Source organism: Rhinopithecus bieti, unplaced genomic scaffold (assembly GCF_001698545.2).
Source record: "Rhinopithecus bieti isolate Rb0 unplaced genomic scaffold, ASM169854v2 scaffold_18644, whole genome shotgun sequence".
In the NCBI taxonomy this organism is placed as follows: domain Eukaryota; kingdom Metazoa; phylum Chordata; class Mammalia; order Primates; family Cercopithecidae; genus Rhinopithecus; species Rhinopithecus bieti.
The window spans coordinates 1,550,350-1,571,223 of NW_016809656.1; the positions used below are offsets into that span (position 1 = coordinate 1,550,350).

Consider the following 20,874-nt stretch of genomic DNA (forward strand, 5'->3'; position numbering starts at 1 on the left):
CATATTATAAATGTACATGTTAACTGATTTTAGACAGATGTTATAAATTTTGCTTTAATATAAACGTTACCTTAATATAAATGTAAAACATAACCTACAAAGAGCACATGATAGATATTTTTAAAAACTTTGCAAAAGACCTAGTTATTGTCATTTCAAATGCTGAAATTAAACTGGTGAATATTAGGGCAAATTAATTTTATTTTAAAAATTACATTTCAATGGCTTGACTTATTCTCTGTGGTGGACCTTCCCAGGATCAGGATCAGGAAGGCGAAATGGAGGCCACCAGATAAGGAGTCCATTCTAGATCCTAATTTGTCCTCTAAACATTGGGATATCTGTGAGGTTCTTCATGCAGCTAGAGGAAAAGACAACAATAAAGCACTTTGGAGAGAAACAGCAGAAAAATATATATTAGGATATTTTTAATTTTATCCTACCGAGTGTCAGAAGGGTACAGAGAGTCAGCATGTTGTGTGTGCACAACACTACAACCACACCTGGGTAAACACTCTATTTATCCTCTTGTGCTCTCTGAGGATGAGATACTAAATGAAGAAAAATAGCAGAACGGAAGCATCTATGTGCTTAAGCCCCTGGAGTACTGAGTCTGATATAGAAGCTGTTGTTGGAAATGGGGGACATCTCATTGATCAAGGAGAAACACTGCTAAGTTTTTATATAGTACTTTACCAAGGGAGAAATAAACATGAAAGATAGGGCAGAAGCCAAAATGAGCCAAAATGTATGTTTTTGTCAACCATAGCCATCCCGAGAGAAGAAGCGAAGTAAACTTTCTCTTTAATCAATACATTGTGACCACTAAAAATAAAAGAAGGTTAATCAGCGACAGTCTGAGTAGCCCATTCAAATACGTTACTAAAGATTAAGGCTGGTTACATAATTTGAGGGTCAGTGTATAAAATGAAAGTGCAGGGCCCCTTGTTTTAAAAGCAGGAAAATGTGTCATTACATGTATTTCCACCATCTCTCTCTCAACCTGTATTGGCATTTTAATTTCCTATTTAATTTCTAAATTAAAAATCTACACGCATTATTAGCAGGAATTTTACCATTATAGTGGCAATGCCAATTTCAAATGCAAATATTATACCATTTAACTCACACAAAGAATTACTGAAATTTCACAATTTATATTTCACAGCTTGTGCATATGTATTTCTTTCTTAGTAGGACAGCGAAAGTGCCACACAATAGTGGAAAGTCTGACCTGTTTTGTTTTTGCTTTTGCTTGTTTTCACTTGATACACACACATTTTACTAAAAACCTCTATCTTTAGCTTACTGATAAGGAAGGACTGAAAGACAAAAGAACTGTAGGATTGCCCTATCTTTTCATTTCCTTCTATTTCTTCGTTTTCAGCATAAGCGGTGGGCTAACACAGGGAAGTAACAGAAATAAGAAAAAATATGAAAAAGCTTCCTTTATTATTCATTCTTCTCATAATGTCATTGTTTTTCTACATTTGAAGCAATTTCTCATTCTAACGGAAAGTTTGGCCACTCTAGATTGTTAAGACCTCTGCTTACTGAGCTGCAGACAAAAAAAAAAGCATATCTCACTCTCTCTTTGAATATCACTAAACTCCCATCCATCGTTGGTTCCACTGGAATTTTGTGCTATAGGGACTTTGGATACTATACATGAATAGGGTGGCAAGAAACAGCGGACACATATATTGTAAACAAATTTCTCCACTCATGCACATGCTCTGTTGTGTCCTTGCAATTCACTTCAAAACACAAGATAAAAGATGAAAGTATTAAGAATGTCGAGATGATGACAGGAGAGCATAAAGCAGGCATGGAACCTTTCTCAGCATGGGGCCCCATGTGACTGCACAGGTTGTATGCCCATGAATCTAGCCCCGTTAAAGACAGTATTACCCTTTTTATAAATGTAGGAAACTGGGTTACAATACTTTTTAGGGCTATGTATTTTATTCTGATATACATTCTTCAGGAACATAATTTAGAATGTTAAGTAAAGACTCGATTGCAGTGTAAGCATAAATCAAGATAACTGCAAATACATATTGCAAATCAGATAGAATTTTTCTTGGCGTTAAAGCAAAAGAAGGTGGCACAGCTATGGTGGATCATTAGCAGCATTAGAAAATAAGGAGATTAAAAGCCAGCAGCAGAAGCACAGGCATGACAGATGAAGTAGAGCATCTAAAGGCACAGAATACAAAGAGCTATCCCTAGAATTCGGATGGATAGCCTAAAATGAGGCAGAGAAGAGCAGAGGCAAATCCTCTGTTGATCATCACTTGAATCAATGTATGGAGAGAAAGTGATTTCAGATAGACTTATTTGTCAGAAACAAGTCCAGAGGCAGAAGGGGGGATTCAAAGACAACACAGAAACACCTAGGGAGGAAGACTAATGGCAAGCAGTTGTGGGTACATTAACCTTCTATCTGGAAAGTGATTGGACTACTGGGTGGAATAGCCAGATAGTCAATAGGGTAGGGAAGCAGGATAACATTAAAATTCACAAGATGAATGATATGATAAAGAGAGTTGGGGGTGCTGCTGTTGGGATACCGAGCTAGGAGCTAGAGCTCACTTTGAACAAAACACATAGTGGATATGGCTGGAGATGAATCCACAGTGTGGCATAGAGGTTGATTTTTGCAGCCACCCAGGTGTTTTGGACTCATAGCTAACTTCCTAGCTCTTGGTTCTAGCGAATGTACTTAACTTGTACTTAAATACTTAATTTAAATTGTACTTACATACTTAAATTGTAAACCACAAGGTTGGTGTGTGTAAGGCTGCCTTTACCATCCTGCTTAAACAGAGTTGTCTAAATACTGGATATTGCTGTATCCACAGGGGTATGCTACATGTGGACACTGACTGCTAAGAAGACTAGAAAAGGCAGAAAATAAAACCAAACAACAACAACAGAAACAGGATACAGCATTGAATATTGTGATCAAATTCTTCTGAGATTAAAGTATCCAGATAAACACCGTTACGTTTCTCTTCCCTTTTAGGAATAGATGTTGGTTTAAGTACACTAGACATTCAGTTGGATAAATGGAAAGAAGAAACAGTCCCATTATTGACTCTAATGAATGTTAGATTAATTAATATTTGATAAAATAAATACAAAACGTGTTAGAAGTTTTAGAATGCATTTTGAAAATCTGCCTGGAAATCATTAAATAACAATAGTAGGGGGTCTTTGGTAAAAGAAAACGTTTTGATATACACGGACACATGCATTTTCTAGCCATTTGCTTAGCTCATGTAAGAGAATAAATTAGAATTAATAGTAAATTAAGTTACAATACAAGAAGTTCTTACCTTCTTAAAGGTTCTTGTCATTCAAATAAAGACACTTACACCATTTTATAAGTAATTTCTTAATTCTTCAAGTGAAGGAATTGCAGTAAATTGTCTAATATGTGGAACCTTTGAAAATATCTGCAACTGACATATTTTACCAAATTAAATGTTTCATTTAAATCTTATTTATTTGAATATTGCAACTTATCAGTAAAGAAACTGAAGATAAGTTACATAATTATCAAGTGCCAAAAAACAGGATTTATGTCTGCTTATTCTAAAACCTAGCAACTGTTCATAATAAACTTTGCCTGTTTTATGATAACATATAGGATTGTCGATATTAAATTTACATAATAGTTTATATATATAAAATGTGCACAAGGACCAGAAAATAGTCTCAGTGATGTAAGATTTTTGTAAAGAAGTTTTCCCATCTGTCCTGTCTATGCTCAACAGAATAATGTGGCAGCCATATTCACACAGAGTTCTGTGTAAAACTATTAAGAATCCTTTACTTTTTCCCGTCTGGCTATCAGCCTAGAAGGTATTCCTATTCAACTACTTAGGTCATATTTCCATAGTCTCTTCACTGTTTAGGATAGAGGGCAACTACTTTTATTGCAATTAGTAGTGGGCTGTGAGGCTTTGTTTGGAATGTGTGTTTAGGACAATTGCTAAGGCGTTTCCTGGGTTGCCTTCTGATATAAATATACCACATACTATTTCTCATGTTTCACCTTTCTTTTTCATGTCTCTGTGCCATTAATTTGGGAGAAAAGGCAGACCACTCTATTGGTTAGAAAAGAGAAAACCAATATTTTGGAGAGAAGAACTCTATATAATCAAAGAGAAAAATTTGGAAGAAGCATATTTCCAACATATTTCTCTAGGGAAAAACATTCCATTTTGAGATACTGCTGCTCAGATTCATATATGCATTCAAAATGTGTTCCCGAATAAAAAATTGGAATTATTTTGGTCATCTTAGAGATACATTCCAATACATACTTATATTATGAATTTTTAGAGTTAGAATACAGTGAGATAAATTTGACATAAATTCTGTGCTATATAATCTGCCATTTTTGATGGCTGTTTTCTTCTCTGATGATATAATGTATATAAGATTTGGTAGAAGACTAATTATATACTCAACAATGTATTTTATAAAGAAAACAAAACCTTGATAACTTAGTAGTTACTTTTTTTAACCTGGAAATGTCCATTGCAAAATTATGTTTCGTGATATTGTTTAGGTCATCAAATATATTGAGATTTTCCTATTCTATTTCTTCTATAGTCCTTATTGTCTAGTCTTAATGCATCTTCAAGAATATAACTCACAGCATATTCCTACATTATATGTAGGTGTGAATATATATAGTATATGTATTTGTATGTACATATGTGCATATATATCTACTCGCATTTGCTTCCTTGTGTGTCCTTTCCATGTTTGATACTGCTACTAATTATCTGAAATCTACCACTTTGTTCATTATCTGACTCATTGTTTCATCAGTTCTGTCCTTCTTTCCCATGTACATTTACTTTATCTATCTGTTTCTCTATCTCCATAGTCTATATTTATATAGACGTTTAAGCCACTTTGAATCTTCCAAGCAAAGATAAAGTTTTTATTTTTGCTTTGCTGTCTGCTTAAGATCTTAGTTATGTTTCTAGGCTGCAGAACACTTTGAAAGAAATTCCCCCACCACTTGACGCCAACCTTTAATTCCTCAACGCTTTTGTGATTCATCCTTAATACTTTGCTAAAATTGCTTTCTTACATTTCGTGGATGACTACCTAATGACCAGATCCAATAGCCTATTTTCAAAGAGGAGGAAGACTAAGAAAAACTGGATAAAGCACTCAACTTTTATAAACAACCTTAGTATAAGTTAGGGCACCACTTGCTGCAGTACTAAACAAGCCTGAATCTACACAATGGTTTGAAGATCATAGTGGCAGTTAATTTGTTATTATTATGAAGTCCAAAATGAGTGTTCTGACTTGGTGTAAGTCATGACCCAAGAACTCAGTCATTTTCTATCTTGTGGTTATGCCATTTTCAATGCATGGATACAAGGTCACTCTGCTCACCTGTATAAAGCTGCTGGAAATGCAAAGGAATACTGTGTGTAAGTGGTATCCATTACTTCCACTTATATTTTCTTGACTAGAACTTAGCCTTTAGCTACACTTAATTGCAAAGGAGCGTGTGAAATGCACTCTAGTTGTGTTCAGAAAGAATATAAAATGAATTTGATAAGCATGTGCCCAGTTCCTGTTGCATTAAGATTGTCCTTCCCAGCATTTTCTTTCTTCCATCTCCCTCCTTAATTTTTGAATTCCCTAATTAAGTATGGGTATTCAAATGGAATCCTAACTGTAAATGACTGAGCAACCTCTTGTTATGCCTCTAACATTGAATAGCAAGGAAGAACATTTCGTTATAAAGAACAACCAAAACTGTTAATGCCAGCTGACTAGTTATGCAGAAAGTAATATGTTTTGCAAAATAACAGTTGATTTTAATTTCAAGTTATATACAGTTTGCATTGATTGAAGTATTCACAAGGGGCTCTTCTGCCCTGTCAAGTTCTACTCACTAGCCACTAAATGGGCATGAAGAAATTTTATTCTCAAAACCTGGTACTTTCGGACTGATAGCACATTAGCCTCTCTAATATTAGATTAACACACAATATTAGCCTTTCTTCTAAGAGACCTAATTTACCATACCCCCTTCATTCTATCAGTTCACATATATAAATTTTGGTCCTTGACATGCTGACAGATTAATTCATTTAGTACATTTTAGTATTAGTACTTTCTGATAGAGAAAAACAATTGTCCTTCTATATACATATGTATACACTTGAAATTTTAGTGTCATAAATTCATTCTGACCCACTCTTCTATGGACAAGTAATTCCCTTAATCACATATTGTTATAAACTCATTTGATTCAATGTAGAAGAAAGGCATGCATCATATTGCAATTTCTTTAAGTTTTAGAAGATGATAACTGCATATTTGTTGAATAAATTAGATGATTCAATTATTGTATGATTGCTTTAGCACTTACAAATATTACAATAATTTTTAAAATGCATTCCCTAACACTGTGCTTTGCTAATTATTAAGAAAGCAAAAAGCAACAATATATCAATTTAATTAACTTGATTATAGTAAAAGTCAGTGTCTAGAACCAAAGTTGATTTTTAGTATAACTAATCCAGTTAAATTGTTTTCACTGATTTGCCAAGATTTACAAATCTTTATTTGTATTATTTAAGGAGCAAAATACATTGTTAAATTTGTGTTCACTTAGAATCTCTGGAAAATTAAATGCTCGCCCATACCTTTTATTGGTGAGAAATGAATCCTGTTAGCGCTTAATTTATTGGGGGCTCAAAATTTCGTTTAAAAACTCCATCACATAAAATTATCAGCGGTTTTCCTTTTAACATCAAGTTTGAGGAGTTTGATATCATTAAAAAAGGCACATTCTCAGTGATTACTTCTATTGAAAAAGATTTTGAGTGGTTCCATTTCGATTAGATAGTAACTTTTTTTCAAGAAGTTTTCAATTCACCCTCTGCTGCATCTAATATTTCTTCCAAATTAACACTAAACAATGAACAAGTCTGAGATATAGGGATGGTTCTTAAATGGTAAACAATACACTATGCATTTGTGAAAAGTATTTTCATTATGTTAAATAATCCTATAATTTTAGCAAGACTGGAAATATGCAGACATAGCACTATATATTTTGGGTGCAAGAAGAATATACATTTTTATCTCTTTACTGACTTCAATTTAGTGGAAGATTCATATATGGTACCTGTGGGGTATGCTCATCTGTTTCAGAGGTACCAATTTCAATGTAATTACATGATTCAATTTAGCTGTGCAAAATTCATGAGTGAAAACCAATTACATTATGGATTGAATGATCACACAACTTGCTTTACTTTGGAAAGTGCAGGATTATGTTAAGATTGAACTGGTATAATCATTAATAAAGCCTCCCTTTGCTCTCAAAAGTCCCAAGTTGAGTACTTTATATACTTATTATTGGATGATGCATTACCTAGCCACCCTGATTATTAAAAAGCTAATTTAAAACAGCTATAAATACTATATTTTATACATAATTTGTAAGTTATTGGCTGGTGAAAAATATACTTTATTTCTTATAGATAAAATTCAGTATCTCATCTTAATATGAGTTGTTAATATCTCTTATGAATCTATCTTATCCATGATACTCTACTATAGATATTATATAATTTAATCGTATATCTTATAATTTTATCTGTATAGTATCCTTATTAGGCAGATGTTATGAATATCCCCATTTTACAGTTGATATAACTGAGGCTGTGAAAGTTTAAATGGTAATCTCACAGTTACACAATTGGTAAATGATGGAGTGGAGATGTGAATCCATTGTAGACACCAGAAGTGGAGAGCTAAACCATTAGATAGGCTAAACAAATCTAATTATTAGTTGCATATAGTATTTAATAATACTATGTAGAATTTTGACCACTAATAACATTAAATTTGAAAATGTATTTCTTCCTATTAATGAAAAAATTATTTTTTTTGTTACCACACTCAACTACTAAAGTAAATTTTAGGTTATTTTATCCGATTTTGAATGTTAGTGCTTTTTCTGTTTGAGAACCATGCATTTTTTAATTCTGGAAAACTCTGTTATCATTTTTTAAAACATTTACTTCCATTTACCCCTTCTGTTCTTTTCCGCTGAGAAATCTATGGGTTGTATGTCTAGCTTCCAGAGTTTCTTCTCATCTGTTGTTCATATTCCGGTGTTGCTTTCCTCATGGTTAGTAACTATTTGTACTTCCCTCTTAAATGATGTCCTTTATTCAACCTATACATTTTATCTGACACATTTTGTTTCCTGTAATGATATTCAATTATTTGATGTATGCTGTCTTTTAAAAAAAATCTCTTTAGAGATATAATAGGATTACCCAAGTTCTTGGGTTTACATGGAGAACCATGTTTTCACTACATTAAACAATACAGAAGACTCTGAAGCATATTTCCTATCCTGGTATACCTTTGAGCTATACAGCTTCAGCTTCCAGTTGCATTGGGTAAGGAATATCTTCATTCATTCCTGAGATGGGTAGAACCTTTTTTTTTTTTTTTTTTTTTTTTTTTTTTTTTGCTTTCAAACTCAACTAGGTATTATTAAAAATCTTCTACCTACTAATTTATAAGATTTATAGTACTGGAATATGTGTGTATGAAGCATGTAAATATGTAGTATGTGTGTTCAATATGTGTGCTCCTAGTACTATTTCTCATGTCTGCTCAGTCTGCCATTTGATCTGGAAGTCCCCAAATTGTAAATTGGATATATTGAGTTTAAATGAAAGGCCTTTAAGTCCATAAGTCTAATAAGTAGTTTTGGAATTATCATCAGTTTAGACCCATCAATCTTGGGTCTTAGAGTAATGTAAGCCAAAGAAATTAAATGAAGCATAATTATTGAAGAGATTATTAATGGAAGAGAATTTAGCTGATCATTTATGATTTACCAATAAGAGGAAGAGAAGACATTAAAAATTCTCAAGAAGAAAGTAAAAATAATTTAAAGGGAGAGAAATTACATCACAGAATCAAAGAGGTAAGAAATTTAAAGAAGAAAGTGGTATTTTTTTTGCAAAGACAAGAAGTAGGCGTAGGACCAAGAGGAAGTCTCTCTTCTTTTGATGATTGGTTATCTCCTGATTTATAAAGGAGCTTGTGGTATATCATTGAGAATACAGTTTTAATGAAAGGCTGGCATGAAAGCTATTTTGTAGTAGATTGATTCTTCTGAAGTTGTTTTCATTCGAAAAAATATATACTGGTTGCCTATTTGTCAGATATTGTTCTAGTTGATTAGAATGAAAGAGAAGTGTCTTCCCTCGGTGAACTTACATTCTGGGTAAAAAGACAAACAGTAAGTAGGTATAGCACACATGTATAATGTACTGTTTCTTTGGAAAGTATCATCAATATATAATATGATCACATTACACAACATAGTGTGAAGGCATAAGGAATGGAGAAAGAAGTGCAATACAAATATAACTTTGGAAAGATATATCACAAAAGGTTTAGCTTCTAAGGAGGTTTTATTTAAGCAATGCTCTAAATAAAATAGGGAAGTCACTATGGTATTATGATAAAGATGTTTTAAAACAATGACATCTAGTTATTTTTTATAATTATTTAATACATTTCTGATGCTTTGATTAAAAAAATTCCCTAAATGAAATATGATACAGATAGAAGTTATTTGTTTTATATTGCTCAAAATAATCCATTTGTCTTAGTCCAATTGGGATGCTATTACAAGTTACCATGAAATGTGTAGCTCACACGTAACAGAAGTTTATTTCTCATGGTTCTGGAGGCTGGGAAGTTCAACATTAAGGTATGCAGATTTGGAGTTTGAGTGAGGGTTTGCTTCTTGATTCATAGACGGCTCTCTTGTTTTTGAGTCCTCGCATTGCAGAAAGGGGAAAGAAGTTCTTTGGGGTCCTTTTTATAAGAGTGCTAATTCTAATAATGAGGGCTCTACCGTCGTGACTTAATTACCTTCCAAAGGCCCTACCTTCAAAGGCCTTTCCATCACATGGGGGATTTGGTTTCAATGTATACATTTTCAGTGGGTGCACAATCATTGAATCAATAACAGAATTTTTCATTTTTGTCCCCATTTCCCAGGGCCTAAATTTATAGCCAAGGAAGCTATATGAACCCTTATATTCATATAAAGCCACAAACTTTGACTTTATCTCCAAATTTGCTGTCAAGATTAAAAGAATAAATTTTTTGTCACATAACTCGTGGTTGGTATTGTGAATGCTCAACTGTATCCGGTTTTCCTTTTCTTCTTGACTCAGAGAAGCTACACTTTCTCTCACCCTTCTGTAATCAGGAATCAGGGCCATGAACTCATTGTAGACTATGGACTGTAGTGGAAGTCAAAAATATCACATCTGGCCCACACAAAGTGTAATATCTCCAAGAGTACCTTTCCTCCATTGCAGCAACCAAATAATCTACCCATTTCAAATTCTAGAGCTGTAAATTTGTGGAGTTTCTTTTAGCTTGGATCACTGAGTGACAGACTGGGAAAGATACTTTAAGTGATAAACAAATCTGTATTGTGATAAACCACTGAAATATTCCTTGGCACAAGAGCTGTGCCAAAGAATATGGAAGTTCCATGGATGAACTATAATTGCCCAGATGAGCTGTTGGGGAACAAATTGTAGGAATGAAAAGAAAGTAAAGGTAAAGGATAGGAAGATAAAGACATGTGGCAAAGTTTTCTGGATTTTGCCTATCTCATTTTAGAAAGTTTACAGAAGGAAATGAACAACAGTCTAATTTTCAAGGAATAGAGATGCTGAAAGAACAGTCAATGATCATAATAGGTGAACAACTTTTTCTTCTGCTCCCTTCAGATAGATGCAGGTGGGAGCCGTTCAGGCAGATGTTTTGGGGGAAAGGAAGACAAAATATTGGAAAGCTCAGGGAAGGAAGAAATTTGTTTTCTTTTTCCCCTGTGGGAGTGATATTTACTTACATCTTCAAAGTGGGAGGAGTATACCCCTCGTTTGGGTCTTCAAGGATAGTGACTTACTCTTCCTCAATTGGTGGCTATTTTTGGGAGACCTAGTAATAAAAAAGCATGTCTTGAATTTGTGGGCCAGATTGTTGATATCATTGATAAGTTATGGAATGACCTCTAGAAAAAGCCATATCGATTCTGCAAGTCTCTTTCTATGTGGTCTACAAAATATGGAAAATGGGATTGAGAAAGTACCCCTCATAGGAGATACACTCTTTAAGACACTCTAACAAATTGCTGCTATAAAATCAATTACATTTTGTCGTGTGTCAACATGATTTTCCTGGAATCTCCTTGACTTAGATATACCAAATATGAACCATTAATATTGCCCTTAAAAATCCAGTAATATTTTACTTAGGGGTGTGGGGATGGTGGTGAAAAACTTATGAAAGAACTAGGCATCACTTATGAAAGTACTGGGTCTGGCGATCTTGCTTCCTCATGCTCCAATTTTGGCCTGATTTTACAAACACTGCATATCACCTGAGTAATGACTGAGTAGGTATTCATTCAGAAACAATACCTGTGTGGTAGATTATAGATGGCTACACTTTTTCTTGATATACTACTCCAGTGAAGAGGTTGGATGAATGTTTCCTTTCTTTTAAGCTGGCAGGCTTTGACACTGCTTTGAACGTGCTGGAGGTGATGATCTGTCAGTGTCTGGTCCCAAGTCATGAGAGATGGACAGCTTCCACACCTCCTGTGTCTTCTTAACACTTCCTCTTGAAGTTCTGAACCACCACCTAAGAAGTCCTGCTGCCCACATGGAGAGACAACTTGGAAGGAGTCTGAGACTACATGTGGATGGATGCAGGCCCACTTGAGACCAGTGTTCCAACCATCCCCATCAAACACCAGCTCATCTGAATACACCAGGTAACTAACTAGTCAATACCATGTAAATATGTGGAACAATCCAGTCACTGTATGCTTAAATTCCTGGACTCCACATATTATGAAACGTAATAAAGTGGTTGTTGTTTTATGCCATTCATTTATGAAGGAATGAAATAAGTTGTTACATAGAATAGGTAAATGAAATGACAAGTCTTGCAAAAGCAGAGACTAGGAAGACCTTTTTAGGATTAGGAAGGAATAATAACATGTAGGGTTATAAAGGAGAGACAAAAAGCTGAATTATTAAATTATTAGCAGGGAATACAACTCATAAAAAAAAGAAAACAGAAGTTTTTAGTAAAACGGACCAATGGTTTTGGTTGTTAAAACATGGAATAATGAGCCATATAAGCTCTAATTAGGAAAAGTTAATAAAAACTGAGGGAATAAAAGAGAGGCCCATGTGCACTGTCTTAAAACCTGTATCTAGCTTCAAAGTGTTGAGATTGGGTGAGCAAGCAATGTTTCAGGGACTATTAGAAAATAGGAGCCAAATTATAATTGACCTTTGTAGCTTTCAGTAACATCACCACAGTACATCAAGTCAGGAGTATTTAGTGGTGATTTTACACAGGGACATGAAGTAGAATAGAAATCAAATTTGGACTACACTGACTGTGGCTTCACAGTTGGAGGAGTAAAGAATGTTATGGATAAGGGCCATAAATTTAAAGGTTAGATCAACATGGGAGGAAAGATTATATTGGAAGTCACTAGAGGTTCTCTAATTCCAGAAAAATACTACATTTAACAGGATATGATAAAATATATTTTGCTAATCATGAAGATGTGAGAATTATGTCCTGGTAAACACAAAATACTCTTACAAAAGCCGGTTTTTCTCACAAGGCACTCTGAAGGATCTTAACGGTATCTTGAGGATAGGCAGTGAGTTCTAGAAGTCTACAAAAGGTGGTTTCTCCGATTGCTATGTCTTTGAAATGATTTTTGTCATTTCATATCATATCTCTCCAAAAGTACCATTCCTCCATTAATGATCCTTTGAAGTGATCATTATAGTAGAATGAGAGTCTCAGTTACATTGGGAGATTTATTTGACCAATGCCTTTTATCTCTGTCTATCAGAGTAAGTCAGCTGCATTTTATTTATTTATTTTTTATACCTCCAGTACTTCCTTAAGAGTATTCAAATTCATTAGATTACCACCATAATATAGTATGCAATGGTCAGGAAGTTTGGTTTTATCCTCTTACCACTTTAACTGTATTTCCTGACAGAAGGAAAGAAGGACATCAATAAACTCTTGGAAGGGAATAGGGGTAGAAAAGAAGCCCTAAAGTGTACAAAGTCCAGGTAAATCATCAACATTCCAGAGGATCCACACAGTGGTATGAACACATTCAAAACACAGGGCACAAATTCCTGTAATAGTGGATAAAATAAGCTCAATACTTAATTGAAGTATGTAAACTTTGGAGAATTAAATACAGTTACATACAAGATATAGTAATTTAAGAAGAATCTCTACAAACCACTGTCCTGAAGGAAATTAAAAATGGGCAGTTCAAAAAGCCCTTGTCCAGAGACTCCATGAATATGAGAGAGATACAACTTGGGAGGTTTCAACTGTCAATACCCATGTTCTTTAGCATCTGTAGCGACCCCTGGGAGGGGAACCATTTGATAGATTCAGGTTTGGAGAAGTCACATCCTTAAAGCAAGGGTGTGTTAGAGACAGAACTTACGTTCAGGTTGTATGCGCTTGTTCAGCCTTAGTAATTGTATTAGTCAGGGTTCTCTACAGGGACAGAACTAACAGGATAGATGTATAAATGAAGGGGAGTTTATTAAGGAGTATTGACCCACATGATCACAAGGTGAAGTCCCACAATAGGCCGTCTGCAAGCTGAGGAGCAAGAAAGCCAGTCCAAGTCCCCAGACCTCAAAAGTAGAGAAGACGACAGTGCAGCCTTCAGTCTATGACTGAAGGCCTGAGAGCCCCTGGAAAATCACTGGTGTAAGTCCACGAGTCCAAAATCTGAAGAATTTAGAGTCTGATGTTTAAGCGCAAGAAACATCCACTATGGGAGAAAGATGGAGGCTGGAAGATTCAGTGACTCTAGTCGTTCCAACTTCTGCCTGCTTTATTCTAGCTGTGCTGGCAAGTGATTAGATGGTGCCCACCCAGACTGATGGTGGGCCTGCCTCTCCCAGTCCACTGACTCAAATGTTCATCTCCTTAGGCAACACCCTCACAGACACACCCAGGAACAATACTTTGCATCCTTCAATCCAATCATGTTGACAAAACATTAAACATTGCAGTAATTGTTAAAATATTGAAGTATTTCAGTACTAACAGCCAAGCCATGTTGTCCCTCTGTGAGAGGGCCTCCCTTTTATTCAGCAATTAAATAGTTAATTTCAGCAACGTCTAAGACCCTGTTCTAGCTCTGTGGCTTGTCTTGATTTTTTTTTTGGCGGGGGGGTCAGTAATTATGCTGTTTGTTAAATACTTTTATTATCTCCAGAATTCAATACCCCAGGAGATTTCTGAAGAGGATTCCGGCAAACTTCTCTAAGTTATGCTAATTTGGAGAGATGTTGGTTTGAATCTATCATTGATGGAATAGATGTAATTTGGCCAATTTTAAGTAAATTTCTTTGCCACAGAACATTATTTTGAGTTTAAAAGTAATAGCAAGGTTGGTATGCAGAGTGCAATACATTTTGTCTTCGAGTGGAATAATTTGCATCTTGCTTATTTCTTTTATTTGTAATGTTTCTATTATTGATGTTTTGCTTTTTAAATTAGTCATACTAAATGTCAATTTAAATTAGTAAAGATGAAAACATAATTACCGTGATTTAGCCTCATTTTTACCCTGCTATCCTGGAATGCTACAATTTGAATTAGAGCAAATATACATGAAATACAGTTTAAACTTTATTGAATTAATAATTATACAGTGAGATTGTCTTATGCTCCATACTAATTGAAAATCTATCAATAATAACTAGCAAAATGTGTGTTTAAATTATGCTTACACTTTTGTGACTATAAAATACTGGAGAGTTATAAGAGAATCACAGTAAACTTATTGTTGGAATGATTCTTGTTTAAACATAAATATACACTTTATTGAAGCTAATGGCAAAAACACTGATTCATTGAAATTAGATTTGTTCCCAGGCAAAAATACCTAGTGATTGCTTTTATTAAATGATAGGATGTCCACAAATAATGGAAACAGCAGTGGTTTCCTAAAGGAAGAAAAATATACTGGTATTTCTGGAGGTAATCTTGTCATAAAAACTGACTTTACTAGGAGATGAACATGCGTATTTTGCTTTGATGTATTTTTGTATTTGGTTCACATCATCCTCCCCAGATCTCGTATTTTTGATTATGTTCATAATGCTGACCTTAAGTGAATAATATGTTTTAACCACGGGAGAGAGTTAGAAAGTTATGATATTTTGAACTGAGAATATATTAGTTTTTTCTTCAAAATTTCAGACAGGGAAAGCTGTCAGAAGAGCAAACACTAGAGAGATCCGGTAATAAGGAAGAATCACTAGAAAACTAATCTTTAATAAAGTTCACTCAGAAACTATTCTTCAGGGCTCGTTTATTCAAATTCCTTATGAAAAGAAGTGATGACTTTTCTTTGAGTATAATAGTAACCTTTGCCTAATGTAGATAGAACCATAGAAAGCACCTTTGCATTTTATCTGTTTTCTGGTATGGACTACTAAAAATTTAAGTATGCACTGGAAGAGAGATGTAAAGAATGATAACCCTTCTGTAATTTGTCATATCTTTGAAAATGCTGTGAACTTTTAAATAAATCACCCTAAATTAGAATTGCAGTAACAATCATAGCTATTGGAAACACTGTGTTCCCGTTGTGAAGTAATTTTATATAATTTTATTATGTAGTTCTGTTATTTCACTCTTACAGTATTTATTTTTTTACAGGGTTATATAGCTTCCAGGGTTATATATTTTACAAGAATTTTTTCTCCCTATTTCTCCCTCTCTCTGCCCCCTAATAAATATATGTGCTCTCTAATTTCAAATATGTCCTTCTTATAATTTGAAGTTCTTTTTAGTAAGCAATTGCCCTGTTTATCTCTAATTTGTATTCAACTATGTGGTGCGCTTATTGAGAGCTGGAAATATTAAATGACCTTCACATACATATTAAAGTTTGATTCTTATTTATTCCTCTTGCTTGCTGAAAGCATAATTTGATATTTATTTGATTTTTTTCTTTTGTAAGTTTTACATTGATTAGGTATGTAACACTGTGGAATACAGAAGAATTTTTAGACTTAATCATCACTTTTGTATCAGTTCAGAAGTAAGTATCTTAAGGTTACATTCCTCTAAAATTGTCTATTACTGTTGATGTTAATCTTGATCACCTGGTTGAGGTAATGTGAGTCAAGTTTCTCTACTGCAAACCTCACCTTTTTCCCCTTTTCCTTTTGGTACTCTTTGAAAAGAAGTTACTATGCACAGCTTACATTTAAGAAGTGAAGAATTATGTTCTACCTCCTTGAAAATAGTATCTACTAAAATTATTCATAATCATTCTGGATGGAGGTTTGTCTATACTATGATAATGACTTTTCTAAATGAAATTAAAATACCAATTTTAATGTTTTGCACTTATAGTTCCTTGAGAAGAAATTACCTGCTAGAATCTGTGCATTTATAAGAGATGCATTTAACTTCATGAATACCAAACATATTGAATATGAAACTATTTGAAGAAATATTTACCATTTTTCTTGAATCAAATTTTCACTGAGTCTCGTTTATCTATTCAATTGTTTAACAAATATTTATTGAATCTCTAATATTTGCTAGACAATCTTCAAGAATTTATAAATCTATTATTTTTATAAATGCTCATGCATGGAATTTACATAGTGATGGGTATTACAGACAACAAATGTGTAAGTATAATATAGTATGCCACATAGTTTTAAGTGCTAAGGAGAATATAAATCAGAGAACAGGAATAGTGAGTGTTGCGTTGCTATTTTAAGTAGTTGCATTAAGGTAATATTTGTGCAGAAAATGTACAACAGTGATGGAGGAAGTCAGGGACTACCTGGAGAAAGCATTTCAGGCAGTCAGAGCAGTAAGTACAATGACCTGGCATGTTTTATCATTAGCTAGGTGAAAGAATGGCTACAATCATATAAAACAAGCAAAGAAGGTGAGGCCAAAGAGGTCATGGGGGTGGGGAAGGTAACTTCACTTGGATCTTTAGGTAATTATGGGAAGTTTGGATTAAAATCTGATGAACATGGGGAACCATTGGATTGTATGAAGTTTTTACAGAGATGTGATCACTGTGAGTGTTAGTTGCTAACTAAATGCAGGGGCAGCATAGATTATCATTTAGAAGCCCATGGCTAGAATTTGATGGTAGTTTGATCTAGGGTGACCACGTTTTGCTCTGCCTGGAGTCTCAGTTTGAAGCTGTTTATATGGCAAATAATTGCTTACGTAGCATTCCTGAAAATGTGCCACCGGGGATGACTTTATGGTGGCCTTATGTACAGTAGGATGGTGGTGTTGGAGGTGGTAAGAACTGGTTGTAATCTGTATATATTTGGAAGGTGATACCAAAAGGATGAGCTGATGCCTTGAGTAAAGACTGAGAGGGAGAAATGGGACAAAAATGACCTCTGGATTTTTTTTTCCTGAGAAACTGAATGTGTAAGTTTCCCATTTATTGAGACATGATGTCACATGAAGAACAGAAGGGTGTGAGAATTTTAGTCGTGGTGAACTTGAGATGTCCATAAGGGTGTTAGAAAATCACTTGTACATAGTCATTACATTTGAGAGTTAAGGGTCTAGTTAGAGATACACATTTGTCAACATCACGTCATGGCAGGACAGGAAGATCTCTTGGAACTGATTTAATGAAGTGAAGGAGAGTAATTGAAAACTCAGAATAGAGACAGTGCTTTCAAGTGATATTGCTGTAATGTGTTATTAATAATATTTACCTCATACGGTTTTTATGAGTATTAAATGTTCTTGGAAATGTGCCTGAGTATTGAAAGAGTCATCTGTGTAGATATTATTATAACTAAATGTTATGACTCAGGTAAGCATTTTGACATTTAATTTGAAATTTAAGTTTTGGGAGATTGTTGGCTTGATGGATGGATAGGAGCTCCCGTTTGCAGCTCCCAGCGAGATTGATGCAGAAGGCGGGTGATTTCTGCATTTCCAACTAAGGTACTGAGGTATCCAGTTCATCTCACTGGGACTGGTTGGACAGTGGGTGCAGCCCACAGAGGCTGAGCTGAAGCAGGGTGGGGCATTGCCTCACCAGGGAAGTGCAAGGGGTCGGGGAATTTTCTCCCCTACCCAAGGGAAACTGTGAGGGACTGAGCCTGAGGAACTCTGGCACAGATACTGCGCTTGTCCCACGGTCTTCACCACCCACAAACGAGGAGATTTCCGCTGGTGCCTACCTCACCAGGGCCCTGGGTTTCAAGCACAAAACTGCGCGACCATTTGGGCAGACATTGAACTAGCTGCAGGGGTTCTTTTTTTCCATACCACAGTGGTGCCTGGAACGCCAGTGAGACAAAACCGTTCACTCCCCTAGAAAGCGGTGCTGAAGCCAGGGAGCTAAGTGGTCTGGCTCAGCGGGTCCCAGACCCACAGAGCCCAGAAAACTAAGATCCACTGGCCTGAAATTCCTGCTGCAAGCAGAAGTCTGAGATTGACCTGGGACTCTCTAGCTTGGTGGAGGGAGAGGCATCCGCCATTGCTGAGGATTGAGTAGGTGGTTTTATGCTCACAATGTAAACAAAGTTGCTGAGAAGTTCAAACTGGGTGGAGCCCACTGCAGCTCAGCAAGGCTGCTGTGGCCAGACTGCCAGATTTCTCCTCTCTAGGCAGGGCATCTCTGAAAAAAACGCATCAACCCCAGTCAGGGACTTATAGATAAAACCGCCATCTCCCTGGGACAGAGCATCTGGGGAAAGGCACGGCTGTGGGCACAGCTTCAGCAGACTAAAATGTCCCTGCCTGATGGCTCTGAAGGGAACAGCAGACCTCCCAGCACAGAATTCGAGCTCTGCTAAGGGTCAGACTGCCTCCTCAAATGGGTCCCTGACCCCCATCTACCTTGACTGGGAGACACCTCCCAGTAGGGGCTGACAGACACCTCATACAGGAGAGCTCTGGCTGGCATCTGGCAGGTGCCCCTCTGGGACAAAACTTCCAGAGGACAGAACAGGCAACAATCTTTGCTGTTCTGCAGCCTCTGCTGGTGATACCCAGGCAAACAGCATCTGGAGTGGACCTCCACAAACTCTAGCAGACAGGTAGCAGAAGGCCCTGACTGTCAGGAGGAAAATGAACAATCAGAAAGGAATAGCAGGTCCACTCAAAGACTCCATCTGAAGGTCACCAACATCAAAGACCAAAGGCAGATAAATTCACAAAGATGGGGAGAAACCAGCACAAAAAGGCTGAAAATTCCAAAAACCAGAAAGCTTCTTCTCCTGCAAAGTATCACAGCTCCTCAGCAGCAAGAGAACAAAACTGGACAGAGAATGAGTTTGATGAACTTACAGAAATAGGCTTCAGAAGGTGGGTCATAACAAACTCCTCTGAGCTAAAGGAGCATGTTCTAACCCAATGGAAGAAAGCTAAGAACCTTGAAAAAAGTTTAAACAAGTTGCTAACTAGAATAACCAGTGTACAGAAGAACATAAATGGCCCGATGACGCTGAAAACCACAGCACAAGAACTTCATGAAGCATACACAAATTTCAATAGATGAATCGATCAAGCGGAAAAAAGGATATCAGTGATTGAAGATCAACTTAATGGAATAAAGAGGGAAGACAAGATTAGAGAAAAAATAATAAAAAGGAATGAACAAAGCTTCCAAGAAATATGGGACTATGTGAAAAGACCAAATCTATGTTTGATTAGCGTACCTGAAAGTAACGAGGAGAATGGAACCAAATTGGAAAATGCTCTTCAGGATATTATCCAGGAGAACTTCCCCAACCTAGCAAGGCAGGCCAAATTCAAATTCAGGAAATACAGAGAACACCACAGAGTTACTCCTCAAGAAGAACAACTAGAAGACACATAATCATCAGATTCACCAAGGTCAAAATGAAGGAAAAAATGTTAAGGGTAACCAGAGAGAAAGGTCGGGTCACCCACAAAGGGAAGCCCATCAGACTAACAGAGGATCTCTCAACAGAAATCCTACAAGCCGGAAGAGAGTGGGGGCCAATATTCAACAGTCTTAAAGAAAGGAATTTTCAACCCAGAATTTTATATCCAGTTTCATAAGGAAAAATAAGGAAGGAAAAAGAAGATCCTTTACAGACAAGCTAATGCTGAGAGATTTTGGTCACCACCAGGCCTGCCTTACAAGAGCTCCTGAAGGAACAGATACTGATCTGTTCAGATACTGAAGGAAACACAAAACATGAAAAGCAACAACCGGTGCCAGCCTCTGCAAAAACATACCAAAATGTAAAGAACATCGACACTATCAACATACTGTGTCAATTAAAGGGCAAAACAAACAGCTAGGATCATAATGACACAATCAAATTCACACATAACAATATTAACCTTAACTGTAAATGGGCTAAATGGCTCAATTAAAAGACACAGACTGGAAAATTGGATAGAGTCAAGACCCATCAGTGTGCTGTATTCATGAGAACCATCTCATGAGCAAAGCACACATAGGCTTAAAATAAAGGAATGGAGAAATATTTGCCAAGCAAATCGAAAGCAAAAAAAAAACAAAAAAAAAAAAAAAAAAAAAAAAAAAAAAAAAAGGCAGGAGTTGCAATCCTAATCTATGATAAAACAGACTTTAAACCAACAAGGATCAAAAGGGATTTAAAAGGGCATTACATAATGATAAAGGGATCAATGCAGCAAGAAGAGCTAACTATCCTAAATATACATCCACCGAATACA

At 35.7% G+C, this 20,874-nt stretch overlaps 1 long non-coding RNA gene across 1 annotated transcript in view; it reads left to right on the forward strand.

Moving 5' to 3' along the window:
* LOC108540760 (uncharacterized) overlaps positions 1–2,999 on the forward strand; it is a 64,270-nt gene extending 61,271 nt beyond the window's left edge. The window contains exon 5 of the long non-coding RNA XR_001888755.1: positions 2,865–2,999. This is a non-coding gene — a long non-coding RNA (uncharacterized LOC108540760). The remainder of the gene's footprint in view (positions 1–2,864) is intronic.
* Positions 3,000–20,874: the final 17,875 nt, after the last annotated feature.